Source organism: Arvicanthis niloticus, chromosome 5 (genome assembly GCF_011762505.2).
Source record: "Arvicanthis niloticus isolate mArvNil1 chromosome 5, mArvNil1.pat.X, whole genome shotgun sequence".
Classification (NCBI taxonomy): domain Eukaryota; kingdom Metazoa; phylum Chordata; class Mammalia; order Rodentia; family Muridae; genus Arvicanthis; species Arvicanthis niloticus.
This window is the reverse complement of record NC_047662.1, coordinates 5,916,615-5,929,766: the sequence shown is the minus strand read 5'-3', so window position 1 is coordinate 5,929,766 and position 13,152 is coordinate 5,916,615. Positions and strand designations below refer to the sequence as shown.

Below are 13,152 nucleotides of genomic sequence, written 5' to 3'. Positions count from 1 at the left end.
TTAAGTTCTGACTAGCAAGGTGAACTAAGTTCCTAGTTCCCCCTCTGTAGAATATATTTGTGTCCCAAAACAAGACTTCTCATAGAAGTTTGTTGTAAGAGTATTTATAACAGGAAAAACAAACCCAGAAACTCAGTGTTAACAGCCTCGGGAAGGAATTTTTTAATTACTGTACTCCACACTGTAAAATTCTGTGCAGCTGTGGTCAGGAATGGGGTGTTGATGGCCAGGTGTAAATCGAGAAGAACAAGTTGCTATAAACAGTAGGATTTCATTTCTATAAAAATCAACAGAATGAACCATCAGACAAACGAGCATGCATGTTCTTAGAGATGTATGTAAATTCGCATACAGAAGAGAACCTGGAGAGACTTTAAGCCATTGAGTAGAGCTGTTTAGATTCTTTTATAGGAAGATACAACATTTTAATTTTAAAAAGTCTAAAAGAACTTCAAAAAGAAATACTGTTTTTTTTTTTTTTTTTTTTTTTTTTTGTGTTGTTGTTTTGAAAACTGTTAAGATTTTCCAAGCTGGTGACATTTTGGTAGGTTGGAAAGGAGAAAGTAAATTTATATAAACTTAACTAATATATGACCATTAGACCATATATTAGCAAAACTTATTTTTTTTTTCTGTTTTTTGAGATAGGGCTTTTTGTGCATCCCTGGCTATCCTTGAACTTGCTCTGTAGACCGGGCTGCCCTCAAACTCAAAAATCTGTCTACCTCTCTGCCTCTTTAGTGCTGGGATTAAAGGCCTGCACCACCACTGCCTAGCAACTTAAGTTTTATTTCATAAAGTATATACCACTTTTCTTGTTTTTTTTTTAAAAAGATGTTTATGGGGCTGGAGAGATGGCTCAGTGATTGAGAACACTCATTAATCTTACAGAGGACCTAGGTTAGTTCCTAGTACTTAGATCTTGATAGCCAATAACTGCTGGGCTTCTACCTTCAGAGCACCTGACTTTTCTAGTCTCTGTGGGTGCCTGCACACATGGATGTACACACATACACACAATTGAGTGTTAAAATTGAAGACAAGATATCATAATCTAGGGAAAATATTTACAGTAAATAATGATCTCTCCCCTTAAAATTAGTTAATTAACTAATTAATTCATTGAGAGACAAGTCTCACCTGATAGCACAGGCTGGTCTTGAATTTGCAGAGTTCCTGTTATCTCTTCCTTCAAAGAGTTGGGACTGCAGATATATGCCACCATTCCTGGCTTCTTTATTTTTTTACCTTTTATTCATTTTTAAAGTTAGCACTGCTGAGTCCATTTATTTATTTATTTATTTGTTTGTTTGTTTATTTATTTTTACTTTTTGAAACAAGGTATTTTTATGTAGCCATGGCTGTCCTGGAATTTGCTATGTACACCAGGTTGGCCTGAAATTCAGAGAGATCTGACTGCTTCTGCCTCCTTAGTGCTAAAATTATAGACCTTTGCTACTGTACTGGGCAGTAAGTCCATATTCTACATAGTAATATTTTTTTAAAAAAAAATTCCCCTTTCTGACTCAATTAATGTATGCTTGACTTGAGTATTTTGTTTTTCTAATTTTTTTGTTTGTTTTTCTTTCTTTCTCTTTCTCTCTCTCTCTCTCTTTTTTTTTTTTGTTTTTGTTTTTTGTTTTTTGCATTTTGCATTATAGGAGTTCATGAAGTCCAGGTTATCCTTGAACTTGTGGTTCTCTTTCATCTTCCAAATGCTGGGATAACAGATTCACCACCTTGCCTGGTCAATGGTTGTTGATGTTGTTGGCCATTGTTTAAAATATCACATTAAATAATATAACCTTCCTTCTTCTTTCAGTGGTCTTGAGGACTAGGCAAACCTCTCATCTTTCTGAGATGCAATTAAGATTCTTCTTTGCTGTGGCACAGGGCAGAACAATAGTAGGAAGTTGAGGGTCTTAAATAACACTGGCCTTGTTTAGCTGTTGACAGAGAGTGCTTCATATTTTCCCTGTGGGCAGTTCCTGGTCATAGTTTTAATGTTAGTTTAGTAGACTTTCGATTTAATTATAACTGCTAGGATGAAGTCAGATGTCAGCTCACTTGGCTGCATGCTGTGGCCTGTAGAGTGTGGAATGCTTTGCTCTTAACTGCATCTGCTGTCTCCTCTCATTATCTGTTAATGGTATTCAACTTGACAGGGTTGTTTTGATAAGTGAAGGTTATTAGGAAACCAGGAACTGGATATAGTGTGGAGTGGAGCTTAGAGCAAAAGGCAGTGTGGTACCTGATGTGGCCAGAAGGAGATCCTGTAGGCACCCAGTACTGCCTTGTGCATCACTGAGAGCAGTCATGGATAGATAGAATGCAGGGCTGGGCTAGCACTGATTCATTCATACCATGCAACAGTCTTTGTCGTGTGCTAAAACACCTGAAACACGGGGAGTCTTGTTATATTAACTCTTATTTCCCTGTGCAGATGCCTTAATTACAGACTCACATTAGTTAGGTTTAAGGCAAAATCTTTGCTTTGAGTGGTGTGGAGGTAGGTTTGGAATGGTCTGTGATCACTACTGGGAGCTTTTAGTCAAAAGAATCTTTGGATAGGCTTCCATGACAGGGAATATAGAAGAAAAAGTGAACATTAAATTCATTGCACTCTTCTTTGAGCAGAATTTGCAACACAGTAATATCAGAGAAACTTGGAAGACTGAATATGAGTACAAAGTGCTTTCAAACTTTTCTATTTTGTTGCTCAGTGTGAGTACCTATTGCCTAAATGTCAGAAGTAGCAAGAGCTGATTTTGGATTAATAGTGGCTTCTGGACCTCATTAACTCTTTACTTTTGGTTTAGTATTTTTTGTGAGGGTGTCTCACTAGACCAGGTTTCCTACCTGCCTCTACTTTCCTAGTGCTGGAGTTAAAATCATACACCATCATTCCTAGCTCATTAACTCTTAAAAAACCTATACTTGCAAACCAACTAGGATACTAATTGGATCTTAGGATCTGTGTAAATCACTCTAGGACCCATGTTTGCATTGCTATAACATGAGTAGAAATCTCACTTTTTACTGGGCTTTTCCTGCTTCTCTTCTAACACTTACTTTGTGCTGGAACACACTGTGCCATGTGTACACTTGGGATGGTCAGAAGACATCCTGGTAAGTCAGTTCTTTTCTACTGTGTTACTCCCAAGTATTGAACTCAGGTTGTCAGATTTGGTGCAAATGCTCAGCCATTGAGCCAGTCACCAGTGCCTTTATTAGACTTTTACAGGCCAAGAGAAGATGTATTCATTTTCTAGAAGCTAGTTATTTGAGATGCTGGTCTACATGTGAAAGGGGCATCTGGGAGATTATTTCTATTACAGTGGAAGAAGCAATGTAGGCTTATGGTAGAAATCTGATGCTAGGGAAATGGAAAGACTGGTGTGACTGGGTACTCTGTATGGATGGATGAGAAGAGGCTATGAAAGAAGAGCTAAAGATTTGTGTCATCAAATTCTGTAAAAGCCACTTCTGAGGTGGCTCAGTGTTTTACGGTACATGCTGCGTAGCCCGATGACCTAATGAGTTCTGTTGCTAGGACCCACATGGTGGAAGAGAAAGCCCCAGGTAAAAGAGTGTGCAGGTACACACAACTCCTAGAGGCTGGTGTGGTAGGAGCTCAGATGGTACAAGTCCAGCTATTCTTATTAGTGTTTCAGACTCGCTGTGAACCAACCCTTCTAGACAATGGGTCTGTCAGAAAAGCTTTGTTTGGCCCTTACCAGACATCACACACGTCTGTTGTGAATGTTTGATTTATTGGCAGTGACTCTATTTTCTCATTTTGTATATTCTCTGTAAGTTTCTTGGCACAGAGAAGCTTAATCTCAGATGTCTGTGTGTGTGTGAGTTATGGGGAACAAACCCTCTATAGGCTTTGCTATGTGTCTGGATTTATCTGGCTAGAAACTGGAAGTGTGTCTTAAGTACAGGAGTAGCTTTTGTAGGTAGGCTTTGGGATTGATTGATCTCTGACATATATGGAGATTACTCAGAGCCACTTAGTTATGAAGCAGATTTTCAGGCCTCAGGATGGTTTCATTGAGGAGTGGTGTTTAGTGGAGCGTGTGGTAGATCTAGATCACACTGTAGAACCATGGCCACCTTGCAGGGCAGCACAGGTGTTATGCTTCATCAGCTCTCAGAAGTTATTTCAGTTACTTGGAGCAAGATTTCCCTTTTAAAGGTCTTTCTCTCTTCCTCCCCCCACCCCCCCTAAAAGTTTTTAACTTTATTTTTATTTTATGTGTATGGGTGTTTTACCTGTATATGTCTGTCGTAGACCAGAGAGGGTGTCAGATCACTTAGGACTGCAGTTACTTACAGTCATCAGCTGCCTTCTGGTGCTGGGAATCAAACCTGGGTCCTCTGCTAGAGCAGTTATCTTAACCTCTGCGTCATCTCTCCATTCCCAAAGTTGGTCTTTCAATATACATGTGCTACAAAGCATTCGTGGACCCCAAAAGACCACCAAGGAGCTGTTTCTGATGTAATAGCATTAGGGTCTCTTTATTACAAGCTTTCTTCCAACCCAACTCTGACAAAGAACAGGAAGGGAAGGTGGAGAATTCTGGAACCCTCAGCAGGACAAGTTTTTTTAGGGAAATAGGAGCAAGTGAGGAGGTGGGGGAGGGGGTGTCCAGTCTGGCAAGCATCCAATAGAATGACTATCAGCTGACAGGTGAGTAAGTACTCTGGCGCAAGACTGTATTCAATCACAACCTGTCTGAAACCTCTGAAACAATCAGACTAATTTTTGATTAACTGTTCCTAGGAAGTAGCTAGGGAGTAACTCTGGCCAAGCCATGGGGTCCTTTCCACACATGGGTTCTGTTGCAGTTCAAATTTTCAGGTATTTTTTTCTTTTCTTTAAGATGGAGGCTAATCCCAAAATGGAGTAGGTTTGGCTTCTCATGTCAGCTTCATGATTGGTGCCAACAAGAGAGAGCCTGAATTCTACCCTTACCTTCCTTCTACTTTGTTTAGACAGTTTGGAAAAAAAATTACTTTAATCTTGTCTAAAATTCTCTGCCTAAAAAGATACCCAGTAAATTAGGAAATTTATTCTGCCTTTCAAGTTGAATTAACATGCATAAAACCGTTTGAGAAAACTTTCCTGAAGGTGAAAGGTGACCATTTAAATGTGGAGCACTTTTTAATTTGGGTCAATAGCTAGGTTTACACTTTAAATCTATATTCTTTTAGTAGTTCTTAAATATTCCTACAATATTTTATTTATAAGGAACAAATAATCTTTGCTATTACTACTAAGCAGTAGAGTACAAGGTATGAGTAAAGTTAGATTTAATTTTAATAAAATTTAGCAAATTGGTAATATTTTGAGCAGACTTCATTGAGAGTTAGGGAAGAAAGGAGTTTGAAATTATCAGTTGATAATTCTCTTCAGATGAATTTACAAGTTGAGTTAATGATGAAGCCTGGCGGATGAGTTATTTATTTAAAGCCACGGGACAAAGAATATGCATTTTATTGGCTTTATTAGGTGAGTTTCGATCAAGCCCAGCTTAGCCTACATTTTGTGCAGCAGATGGATCTTTATTTTCTTTTGGAACGGTTGGGAGAGATTTAATCAAGTCACTTAGAGAAATTCTTAAATTATAAAGAAAATGGGGGTCAGAAATGTTTGCCACCAAAGAGTGCTGCTCTCCTATGGTCTTTGAAAGCAAGTGTTTGGCTGTCTGTGGACCTTGGTTGTGTCATCTGCATTTGTTAGGCGTCAGAGGCGGTTTAGCATTAGTATTCCTAGTTGAAGCTGAGGCTGCTCTAGGATGTGTGAGCTGCTGATCACAATCGGGGATGCGCTGCCTCTTTAATATCTTGCTTGCAGATGCATTTTCTAGCTGACCACGCTATTAAGAGCTGCCATCAATCACGCAGCCTTGCAGTTCCGGCTGTTGGGAACGCTGGGAGGATTGGGGGAACCTGAGGGTGGCGGGACAGGGAAGGAGCTACAATTGCGGCGGGCATTGTGTGTGCTAGCCCCATGGTGGCGGCCTGGGCGCGTGCGGAGCCGGCCTTGTTCCAGCCCGGGTTTTGTTGGCCGCCGTCGCGCTCAGGAGGCTCTTTCTCTCTAGTCTGGGTCGCAGGCACGTGGCAGTGCTGGCCAGGCCGCCGGGGCTGAAGGAGTTCGAGTGAGCGCTGTGGCCGTGGGCCCAGCGCATCCTCAGCCGAGGGCCGGCGCCTGTGGCAGCCCGGACCCACCCGCGCGCCCGGCGCCCGGTCTCCTTTTGTTTGGAGGTGCACTTCACCGCCCAGCCCTGCCCGCCTCCTCGGCTCCGCCCGCCAGGCTCTCACCCTGGGGTTTGCGGGTTCCCGCGCCCTAGGAGGAGGAGGAGGACTGGCCCAGCCGCGCAGGCAAGTGGCCGGTGGCCTTGTGCTGCGGGGGGACTCAGGTCTCGGGCTGGAAGTTGGACAGACAAGTGGCGTGTGGGCTCCCAGAGGTGGGTGTAGAGAGGTGAACTGGTGAGTGTTAGGAATGGGGAGTTGGGTTTTGAAGTATCCCATTACATTCCAGTTGGAATTTGTTTCTTAATGAGAGTTTGGAGCACTGGAAATTTCAATTAAAGTAAACCGAATAGTAAACGTCTTTGGGGCAGAGAAAAGGTAGTTTAAAAATGTTTCTTGAGTATGTTTGTTTATTCCTGCTGAAAGTAAAGCCTGTTTGAAGATGGGCAGCATGTAATGTAAAAGTAGCTGTTTCAGCTGAAACTTCACTGCCTGCTGGGGAGTAAGTGTAAGTTCAAAAGTAAAACGAATGTAATGGATTTGGTAATAAAGAAATGATGATCACCTGTGATTTGCTTTTTGGCCAAAATAGCGGCAGTACAGGGTTCTTGATAATGATTACATTTAGTTTAAATTGCCATTTGTGCCTCTCTGTGTGTGTGTGTGTGTGCGTGTAGGTTTCCCCACCGCCTTGCTTATTCAGATGTCCTCTGCTGCTCTGAGACCTGCTTAACCACTTAATGTTTACTGAGAAAACTGCCTGTAACAGGCGACATTGTCTTACTCTCAGTCTTCAAGAGTTCCTGGCACACATGTGGCACTGACTCCTTGGGGGCATTGTTTGGATTGAGGCCTCTCAGCCATATGGCCAATCTCAGAAATGGTATGTGAATAAACATGGGGGTCAATGAGATTACATTTTCCCTTTGAAATTGTGTTCCTGGATGCTTTCAAGATTGAGACATTTAAGGAAAAGCTGTGAACAGAGTTGACAAAGACCTTTAACTCTGCCAAAGTGTGGTATTGAGTTCTTGTTCCTTTTTCCCAGGGAACTCCAGATTTAAAGTAGACATGATTTAAGACCTTCCTTACACATGGGAACAATATCCTATCCATTCTGCAGGCAATTATTTCCAGAAGCACAGCTAGCTCTTCATTTTTAAGCATATGTAGACTCAGGCCGGAAAAGACCGTTGCCTTTCTGAGTATTTACATTGCCTAGGAAAATAACAGGAGGCAGGTGTGCAGATGCCTGACAGCGACTCCACAGTGGTGTGTGTGGGAGCCTGCGTTTGTTTTTTGCCAGCTCTAATTTAGTAGTGTTGAAACTCTTCTGTAAGGATCTCTGGGGGCGGGTGATGCTCCTCACTGAGTGCTCACGGTGCTCTGGCAGGCACACTGTTCGGCAGGCTGCTCTTCAAGTGTTATTTGATCTTCTTGCATGATAAAATTGACTAAGATTACGCTTTCCCCTCCCCTTGGCTTCTGAACGTGATGCATCAATGAGACCCGTTCCATAATATATTTAAAGACCTAACCCAGGTTAATTCACCCTGAGATTTCCAGAAAAGGCTTTTTAGATTTTTGTCTTGTTCTGTGGTTTTACATTTATGAGTTGAGGCAAGAGCTGATGTAATGTGGCTCTACTTCCTTTGTGTAGTGTTTTTAATAGTTCACAGGACGGTGCTCAAGTCTGTATTGTGATCATTTCTGAAATGCTCACGGGTGTGTGTGAGTGTGTGTATGTGTGTGAGAGAGAGAGAGAGAGAGAGAGAGAGAGAGAGACAGACAGAGAGAGACAGACAGACAGAGAGAGAGAGAGAGAGACAGAGAGACAGAAAGAACATTTATTCAGCTATGTCTGATTTACTTTCTACATCATAGCCAGAGCAGGGAAGAGTGTGGTGAACTGTGGCCACTTGTCAGGAGATTCAGTGAATTGTCTGTGTGTTCTGCAGACCAGCCTTTTGTTGTAATTAGTGCGACTGTGCACAGCTGTTAGGTCAGGAGGCACTGGCGGTCCCTGCAGGGTAGTTTTGTCTTACACTAGAGCTTTTGTGAATTTGCCTGGCTGTTTCTTAATCCCTCACCCATTGCCACCATGATTGATTTTCAGCAAGTGATAGAAACAAGACAAGGTTTTGTTTGTTCATGTAATAGTTTACTTGTGAGAAATGTATTTTTGGTTTTGAGGAACATAATGTTAATAGGTCTTATATTTACCATTATCTCCCAAGGTCGGAAGGTTTTGCTTGCTATTGTCCGTCCTAGAAGCCAGTGGAAACAAGATTTTACAGTAGGAAGTCACTATATTGTCTAAAAAAGAGGGAGGAAGGGAGTCTTTGTTCTCTAGCCTAGTGTTACTTTGTGAAAATCAAACAAATGTTAGCATCAATGGCATTAACTAGACTGTTTCCTCTTTGTCTTTTATCTCATCTGGCTGCACCAAGGCCCTGAGAAGAGATGGGGACCAGTGCCTCGGCCTGGGCGACTCAGAGAAGAGTTTAGAAAGGTTTCTGTTGTGGGGCATGTGTTCACTAGCGGAAAATTTAAAAATGTGTCACTGGTACCAAGTTATTAGAAAGTATTTCCTCAAGATTTGAGATTGAATAAACATAAATCTTTGTCTGTGGACCTGTGATGACGTCAGGCTCTGAAGGCTGAGGGGACAGATTGTAATTAAACTGGCCCCTTTCTCTGCCTGGGTCTTTTTACCGTTGTCATCTTGGTGCAGAGAGAGGACTGTGCAGCACTGTTGTCATTGGTTCCTAAGACTGTGGGAACAGCACAGCAGCAGACCTGATGGCCGGCCGGACACGGCCGTGTGGGAGCTTCGCACTGTGCTGCTGTGGGGGGTGGAAAAGATTAGGTCGAATAAATGTTCTTTTTAAGTGATCAGAGCAGTGCATTCTTGAAATAACTTGGAGTGAGGAAATAAGAGTATACTTTCTAGAAAACCTTATAATGTGTCTGATTGAGGAAAATTGAAAGATTGGTGTTGGCAGCAAGAGACTGCTGAATTCACATGGAGACCGAAGAAGAGCAATGTCTTAGGTCTACAAGGCCTTCTACTGTATATTTGTTATTACTGACTCGGGTCTTTGGATATAAACATTAATAATGGTGAGTGAAGCCTTAGGCTTGTCCTTTAAAGGCCAGCATATCTGTGATGTAGGTGACAGATAACATATTTGTAATGAAAAACATTAAAACAGTAATGCTGACATTTAATTATCAGAAAAACCAATAGACTCTTACCAGTTTCAATGTAAGAAAACAGTGAGTCTACCTAAAGGGTGTGTGTCATGTCGTAGTCTGCTCAATTTACTTACCTTTTTTTTTTTTTAAAGATTTAATGTGTGTAGGCGTTTTGCCTGCATCTGCCTGTCTGTACACTACATGTTGTCTGGTGCCTACAGAGGCTAGAGGAGGGCATTGGAGCTGCTGGCACTGGATTTACAGTTGGGGGCCACTGTGCGGGTGTTGGGAAATAAACCCAGGTCCTCTGGAAGAGGAGCCAGTGCTCTTAATCACTCCAGCCCCAGTTAACCTTTTAATTAATTATTACTAGTTTTGAGACAGAGTCATGAAGTGCAGGCTGGCTCAGAATTCCTCATTCTGAGGGTTAGCTTTAGAAGTGTCTGGCTGATGCCTTGCTTAGACTGGGTAATTTAGAACAATTAGAAGTTTATTTGGCCCATGTCCTGATAAGAGCCTTGTTCAGTAGCTGAAGGCCTAAGGGTTAGAAAGCAAATGGGAGTGAGCAGGAGTGAGCAGGGGTGGGCAGGAGTGGGCAGGGCAGGGCAGGGCAGGACAAGGGGAAGGGGGGGGAGGGCAGAGCAGGGGTGGGGCGACTATTCCTCATCTGTCTTCTCATGCATAGCTCAGTTAATCCCTACTAGGTCCTTCCAGCTCTGCAGCACCGGGGAGTAAGGCTCTAATAGACCAGCCATAGGCAAACCTTAGTACTCCACAGAAGTGCTGAGGATAGGCCTGGCACTTACTGTGTGGACAGTGCAGCAAGTGCTGTAATGATTGGCAGTACAGAAGGACAGAGTCTGTCTTCATCACTCAGTATAGAGGAAGAAGGAAAGAGACCATAGTAATCCATGAAATAGGAGGACATAGCATGGCTGATGATGGTGGCTTACACTTGTAATTTCAGTATTTGGGAGTTGGAGGAAAGAGGATTCTGAAGTTTGAGACTAGTCTGTGCTACAGAGTGAGATCCAGGCTAGCCTGAGTTAGAGAGTTGAGACCTGTTCCAACGACAATAAAACCAAACCAAACCAAACAAACAAACAAACAAAAAAACCACCAAAAACTAGTCATCAAACAATAAAAAACTAAGTTAATCCATGAGCATGGCAGTGTTTTGTTTTGAAATATAACACACGGGGCTGGTGAGATGGCTCAGTGGTTAAGAGCATTGACTGCTCTTCCAGAGGTCATGAGTTCAAATCCCAGCAACCACATGGTGGCTCACAACTATCCATAATGAGATCTGATGCCCTCATATGGGTGTCTGAAGACAGCTACAGTGTACTTACACAAAATAAATAAATAAATTCTTTAAAAAAAAAAAAAAAAAAAGAAATATAACACAATTAAGCATTACTTCTTAAGTGATTTGCTTTTCCTTGTGTGATAAAATGCATTTCTCATGTCAGTGAAAGGATTTCTTAACCACTGTTTGTACATTTTTGGCTCATCTCTCAAATACAGAAAGAGGAAGAAAAGAAAAAAAAATCACCACCAAAACAGACATTAAATAAATATAGTGATGTGTCAGGGTTTTTTTTTTTGTTTTTGTTTTTGTTTTTTTTGTTGTTGTTTTGTTTTTTTGTTTTTGTTTTTTTGTTTTTTCGAGACAGGGTTTCTCTGTGTAGCCCTGGCTGTCCTGGAACTCACTTTGTAGACCAGGCTGGCCTCGAACTCAGAAATCCGCCTGCCTCTGCCTCCCAAGTGCTGGGATTAAAGAAAGGCGTGTGCCACCACTGCCCGGCAATCTGTCAGTTTTAAGCATCTTGTACTGGAAACAAATGTTTGAATCATAATCTGTTTGTGCAAGGAAGTATAGCTGGGGCTGGTGACATGGCTCATTGGGAAAAAAGTGCTTGCTGCACAAGTGTGAAGACCAGAGTTCAAGCCCCAGCACCCACATAAAAGCTGAGAGTAACTCTATACCTGTGGTACTGGGAAGCCAGAGACTGGAAGAAGCTAGGAGCTTCCCCACTTTCCTGTCTAGCTAAATCACGGGGTTACAGATTCATTGATGGAGGTCCTGACTTTAAGAAGCAAGGTAGAGAGTGATAGAGAAAAATAGCTCAGGTTCCATTGATACATGCACACACAGAGGGAGGGAGGGGAGGAGAAAGGAGAGATGGTTAAGATAGCTTTCCCCTTATGTTAAACAGTAGCTCTTTCTCCCGTAGCTTAAACAGTAGCTGTTTAAGTCTGTACAGTATGATCCTAGCAACATACCAGTGCTTCCCCAGCAGGGTAAGAGGCTAGAAATCAGTATAGCACAAGTGGTTGTTACCTTTCTCTGGACAATAGGATTGTAGATAATTCCATTTCCTTTGTGGGTTTTTTTTTTTTTTTTTTTTGCCATGAGTTATTTAGTCCTTGTAGGTATAAAACAGATCTATGTCAAAGCCAGGAAACTGAGGTGTGAAGAGGTTGAACAATTTGGCTAGGATTGCAGATGCCTCATCTTCTGATTTTTTTTAAAAAATTACATTTATTGTATTATCAATTAGTTTATTTAATGGGTGTTTGTATGTACATACAGCAACACTTGGAGGTAAGAGGATAACTTATAGAAGGTAGGTCTTGACTTCTACCATGTAGGTCCTGGGGATCGGACTCAGATGGTCAGGCTTGCTGGCAAGCACTCTTAGATGCTGATCTTCAAAACTTGGTCATTTCTCTAGTCAATCAACTCAGTTGATTTGTACCTCAAAGACCTTATGATCAGTCATTTCTACAGTCCTGCATTGATGTAAACTTTGACTGCAGTGTTTTTGTTGTACAAATGCAAAGAGGATTTGTAGATAGAGTTCATTAACCATTCCTTTCTTGTTCTCTTTGTGTGCAGGTATGAAACTCTTGGTTCCTAATGCTTCATTGAAAGTTCTGTTGATGAGATAACTAGGCAAATTAAGTTTCCTTGAAGATAACTGAGGTTGAAGAAAAATCAGATGACATTTGTATAAAATATTTAAAACATTCCCTGTGGAGGAAAGGGGAGTGGGGATGGAGTGGGGTTTTTTTGGGGGGGGGGGCAGAAAAGGGGGAATATAACATTTGAAATGTAAATAAACAAAATAACCAATTAAAAAAAACATTTCTTCAGGTAGAATGGAGAAGGATAGGTTTTTTTGCAGATCCTTATTCTTTAAAAAAATTTTTTTAAAAATTGTGTGTGTTGTGCATGTCACAGAGCCTGTGTGGAGGTCACAGAGCAGTGTTCAGGAGTTGTTCTCTATTCTGTATGGATCTAGGAGATGCTCTTCAGACTTGGTGGCAGGGTACCTTTACCTGCTGAACTCTCTTGCTGGCCCATGTACCCATACTCTTTGAAGTTGATGCTTGTAGTTAATAAAGTAAAGGATGAGTAGTGAGCGCTCTTAGAAGTGAGAGGTTTGGCTTCAGAGCTGGAACAAAAGGATGGTAGCAAGAGGACTGCAGCCTAATACTGCTGCCTGCTTAGTACCTGAGAAGGGCTGTGAAGGTCGCATGGCAGCGTGTTTGGTGGGTAAAATTAGGCAATGACTACAAGTAACTTTAGAAAGAAACATCTTTTTTTTTTTTTTTTTTTTTTTTTGTTTTTTTCGAGACAGGGTTTCTCTATGTAGTCCTAGCTGTCCTGGAACTCACTTTGTAGAC

General features: G+C 41.7%; 1 protein-coding gene across 9 annotated transcripts in view; it reads left to right on the top strand.

Annotated features, from left to right (window-relative positions):
• Positions 1-13,152, top strand: part of Rere (arginine-glutamic acid dipeptide repeats) — a 342,417-nt gene that overhangs the window by 88,743 nt on the left and 240,522 nt on the right. Inside the window, exon 1 of one of the 9 annotated variants that reach the window (XM_076933702.1) lies at positions 6,458-6,476. The exons of the other annotated variants lie outside the window; for them this stretch is intronic. The gene's annotated coding sequence lies outside the window, so the exon portion shown is untranslated. Of the gene's footprint in view, positions 1-6,457; positions 6,477-13,152 lie in introns of those variants that run through there. 9 annotated transcript variants of the gene reach the window in all.